The following is a 5,756-nucleotide window of genomic DNA, read 5'->3' as shown; positions in this document are numbered from 1 at the left end:
ACTCCTCCCCAGAGTTTGGGTTGGTGCTGAGCTTCTAATAGATGCTCATGAGATGCTTGTGGATTTATTTCTGTTGATACTGCATAAATTGCTTGAACCAGAGCAGAACTTAAAGAAATAAACAAAGGGAGCTTACATGTTTGTTATGCAGGAAACAACACTCCTACACAACACTTCTACACATTCAGGAGAAGAAATGTTAAATGTTGAATGAACACATTCAGCAGAAATGTTGTATCTCCTGAACAACATTCCCAATAGTATACAAATCAATATGATTCAAGAAACATACAATAACTTTTAAAGAATATAACTATAACATATATATACATATGTATATATATATATATACACACACAATGCTACAGGTGCTCCCTTTTGCCAGACCATGCCACAATGTTAAGTAAAAATAAAATCTTTGTAAATATAGTGACTATGGAGAAAAATAATGAAAGTGCTTTTAATGGTGAAAAGGTTCAGGCCTATCCTCTCCAAAAAGCCTTCTCCACCTGCCAAAGCCCTTGGAAATCTCTTCCCTTCAACCCCTTCTAGTATCTGTACTGTGCTTCTATTCATTTGGCAGATAGCCAAGGTGACTTGGCCTGTTAATTACCTAATAAACAATTACCTAATAAACTATTATACCGACAAGAACGAAGACCATATAATGTTAGATGAACCCAAAGGGAATGAACTTGAGAGAACCTAGATATATGAATATAAATATAAGAAACTGTGAGTGGGTCTTGAGTATTTATGGGGAACAGTGTCATTTTCATCACAATAATTAAATACAATTACAACGAAAAAACTCGGAAAGCATGATGATCAGCCCATCTGAAATCTTTACGGTCAAATAATTCAAAGGCGTTGAGGAAAGAACCAGGTAAATTTTCAACTGGCCCCTTTCCAGCACTCCCTTTTAATTTGGTACTGTGTGCACCTCCTGGAGTAAAAACTCAAGGTGGCAATATATTCAGCTCACATTTATCATGTTTCTATTGCTGGTTACATGCTTCACATTTGCTATTTTATTCTTCTTCATAATAGACAGGTAGGTATTTTCATTCCATCTCATAGATTGAGCTAAGTATTCACTATGTCTCAGATATTGTGTTAAATGTTTTGCATACCTTATCAAATTTAAAAAAGTATATGAGATAAGAACTGTTGTTTGCTATAATTTATGATAGACTGGGAAGGTTAAGTCCCTTACTGGATATTATAGCCATATCATTAACTGACAGATCCAGTTGCTTCCAGGTTTATTAAAAGTACTAATTTTTCACATGAGGTCAACTAGTCTCACTAGGAAGTCTGGTTCTTTGCACCTGGCTGGAATTAGTTTATCTCAGGGTAATGCTATGTCTTATCACATGGTAATCAGAGGCTCCAAATAACAGTGACTTATATCCTTTACAAATAAAAACTGAAAACAGAAATTTACCTTTCAAAGAAAATGATATTTAATGACATAATATGTTTGACTGAGGAGAATCTGCTTGATGCACAATAATTGTTATTTTCCTTAATAACTGCTACCTCCTGTGTGCTTTGAAACCTCCCTTTCCGTGGTAGCAGTGGATTCCTTTAATATGATTGTACTCAGATGTCTTAGCTGTGAAGTCATTTTAGTTATTAAAACAATCTCATTTGAGTTATTTTCACATAGTGCTTCTATTTTAAAACATCAGCCTTATAAATGGATTTCTCATGAATTGTTAATGGGAATATAAAATGGTACAGTTCTATTATAAGACAGTTTGGTGTTTTTTTTTATAAAGGTAAATATGCACTTACCATATGAATGATCCAGCAATCACATTCCTGGATATTTCTCCTAAAGAAACGAAAACTTATGTTCACACAAAAATATGAACACAAAAGCTCATAGCAGCTTTATTTATAACAGCCGAGAAATGGAAACAATCCAGATATCCTTCAACAAGTAAATCGTTAAATAAACTTTGGTACATCCATACAATGGGCTATCAGTAATAAGGAATAAACTATTGATACATACAACAACTTAGATGACTCAAGTGCATTATGCTGAATGAAAAATAAAACAGTAAACAAAACCTCAAAGGGCAATACACTGTATAATTATATTTATATACAATTATTGGAATGACTAAATTACAGCAATAAAGAACAGATCAGTGTTTATTAGAGACTGGGGTTGAAGGAAGCGTGTGCCTGTTAAGGGGTAACACATGAGAGAATTTCTTTGTGGATTTGGAGCACTTCTGTATCTTGATTATGGTGATGGGTACTTGAGTCTACTGATGTGATAAAATGTCACAGAACTATATACCAACTATATAACTATTTACCTAATAGACAAAAAGAGTGCATGTATATCCTGGTGAAATCCAAATAATATCTGCACCTGAGTTAACTGTATTGTTGCATCACAGTCACTTTTCTGGTTTTGGCCATTTACTATGGTTATATAACATTATTATTGGAAGAAGTTAGCTAAAGAGTATATGGAGCCTTTATACTATAATTTCTGCAACTCTTGTGAGTCTTAAACTATTTCAAAATAAAAAGTTATTTTAAAAATCAATCTCATGTTCAGTTTAAAGCTCCACCCACACTACCCCAAAACCTTCCACAAGCTGGCCTGGGGATTCCAAGTGCTTTCCTTTCTATTCCGTTTAATGCTGGGGAGGTGAGGAGAGAGTAAAAATAAGATGTTTCTATTTACAGCTGCTCTTGGTGAGTTGGCTTTCTTTTTCTTTGTTGTAACTGCTGTTCCCTTGTATCAGAGTTTTTCAGCCTCAGCACTATTGAAATTTTGGACCAGATAATTCTCTGTTGCTGGGGATGGAAGGTGGGGAGCCTGCCGTAAGTATTCCTGGCCTCTTCCCACTAGATATCAGTAGCAAGCTCCCACTTCCTCCCCAGCCAAGTCATGGCATTTAGTCTGTCTTCAGATATCGCCTATGGTTCATAAGGGACAAAGTCACTTCTGGTTGAGAATCACTGCCTTATATGCCATTCCCATAATGGCAAGGATGTGGAGGCAAGGAAAGTGTGGATGAATGAGGCTCCCATATGCTTCATCAAAGAAAAGACTCAACTCCTAACAACGCTTGAACATTTGGCTTCAACGTTTAGCTGACTCACAGCTGATGACAAAATACTGTTCTTATCCCGTGCTGGTCTGCAGTAAGCATGCAGCCACTAATTTTGTCTTCCTGCTTGACTCTCTCTAGGGCTTCTTTCCTGGAGGGGCCGCAGATGCTCTCTTTCACCAGACCATGCCACAATGTTAAGTAAACATAAAATCTTTGTAAATGTAGTGACTATGGAGAAAAATAATAAAAGTGCTTTTAATGGTGAAATGGTTCAGGCCTATCCTCTCCAAAAAGCCTTCTCCACCTGCCAAAGCCCTTGGAAATCTTTTCCCTTCAACCCCTCCTAGTATCTGCAGTGTGCTTCTATTCATTTGGCAGATAGCCAAGGTGACTTGGACTGTTAATTACCTAATAAACAATTACCTAATAAACTATTGTACCAACAAGAACGAAGACCATACAATGTTAGATGAACTGAAAGGGAATGAACTTGAGAGATCCTAGAGTTCAGCTCCCTCATTTAACAGATGAGGCACAGAGGTTAAGACTTACCCAGCATTATACATTGAGTAAGTTACAGACCCAGGCTGTACCCAGGATCTGTAACTCAGTGTCAGTGACCTGTAAATAAAAGTGTTTCCCAAAGATAAGGGAGTTAGATTGGCCATATAATATGGTAGTTAAGATTGTTAACTTTGGAGCCAGATAGATTTAGGTTAAAATTTCAGTTCCAACATTAAACTGACTGTGTGATATTGTTCAAAATTTGTCGTCTCTCTGAACCTCATCTGTAAAATTGAGATTATGATAGAATCTAATTCGTAGACTTATTGGTGAAGATTAACTTAATGTGTTTAAAAGTTTTAGCACAGTGGTTTGCCCAAAGCAGACACTCCTTCCTCCTCATTATCACCTTTACCATCAGCACAGCAAGTGTTTAGGAGTTTGAATAACTCTTTCACATACATTGAATCCTCCTAACCTACATGTGGTTTTTCGAAATGGGTGTTAGTGACCTTTTATAGATGAGGAAATAGGTTCAGAAGATGAAGATACTTGTCGAAATCCACACATCCTGTCAGCATGAAAACACAAGCATATGTCTCCTGACACCAAGACTAGTGCTTTTCCTCCAGGGCTTCCCACCTCCCAGTGACGACTTTTGTCTTTGATGGCTATCTCAGGGTTTTGCATGTGCTGGATTTAGAATAAAGATTTCCTGAGGCCAATTCTTGTATTGTTTCTTCCTTCTCCCCTGCCAACATATTAGCTAAGAAATATTAGGTGACAGGTCCTTATTCATATACCTTAATAGGCCACACATATATGGTTGGAGGTGAATCCACAACTTGTTTTCCATGAATGCTTATTGATGTACACGAAATTGTGGTAGCCATGGGAGATGTATTGTGAGCTCTGATGTTACAGAACGTATTATCTAGAGAACATATTATCTAGGGAGCTTATTATCTTGGGAGCTTATTACCTAGAGAGCTTTGCAAAGGTCAGAAGCAGAAGTCCAAATTAGAACAAATGTCAGGCGGTGGTGTGGGGCAGGAAAAGATCACCAGACCAGGGCTCATTAAATGCTCTTTGTCACATCAATTATGGACACACGAAACAACACAACCAAAAGCAAAGGAAGAAAGATAAGAATACATGGGGGAGAGAGGGGAGGTATCTTCAATAATTCAAAATGCCTGAAGGAAAATGGTCTCTTACCATATGATTAATAAAAGGGCCATGTTTCTTTGCTTTTTATTTGTGCTGTATAAATAATAAAAGTTGTATTTAATAAGGTTTTAACACAGAGTTGAGATTTATATGACTTTCTCATTATTCTCTCAATGAAGAAACCTTCCTCTGAGCTTGAGCCACAGATATAAAAATGCTTATTGGAGAAGTTGAAAATGAAGGCCTGTAAACCTGGAGCTTTCAAATGAGACAGAGAGAGCAGTGGTGTGGAAAGGATAAGAGAGGTAGCGAATACAGGATCATGTTTGTACCTTGGTACCTTGAGAGCATTTGGATTTTACTTGAAGTACAACTGGTCATCATTGACAGGTTTTAAGTAGCTGAAGGACATGATCCGATTTGAGATTTTCAAGGATCATTTATTCTGGATACTATGTAGAAAGAGGATGGAGAAGAATGTAAGTGATGAGTTAGGAAAACCTTGTACTAGCCCAGGCAAGAGTTGATGGTAGATTGGGTAAGAAGAGTGGCAGTGGAAATGGAGAGTTGTCCAACCAAATTCATCCTTCAAGATTCTTCCCTGATTTATTGCTTTTCTAACCAGGAAAAGACCCTAAAGTTGAATTTTAAAAAGGCAGTTCCTGGGTCCATATAACTATTCCACTATATTTCTATAATACCTAATGCTTAGTCCTATCAGAACCTGTATTGCATTGCCATTTTTTGCAAGTCAAACTGCTCAAATATCGTTAGTTTTATATGGTTCACTGTATCAATGGAAGATATTCTTGTGTTGTGTCTATTTTATGCTAGTCTTAGTTGGTTTCTACTACACCGTATGTGTCTCTTTAATTGTCTAGCTTTGCTACCACACAGGCAACCCCCTTCCCAGTGTTACTGGCGGGTCTATGTTCTCAGAGCTCCCAAGATGCAGCAAGTCTTTTGTTCTCTGACCTGGGGTTCTTGGCTTCACGG

The sequence above is a fragment of the Symphalangus syndactylus genome, chromosome 1, assembly GCF_028878055.3.
Source record: "Symphalangus syndactylus isolate Jambi chromosome 1, NHGRI_mSymSyn1-v2.1_pri, whole genome shotgun sequence".
Taxonomy (NCBI): domain Eukaryota; kingdom Metazoa; phylum Chordata; class Mammalia; order Primates; family Hylobatidae; genus Symphalangus; species Symphalangus syndactylus.
This window is presented reverse-complemented; position numbering follows the sequence as displayed.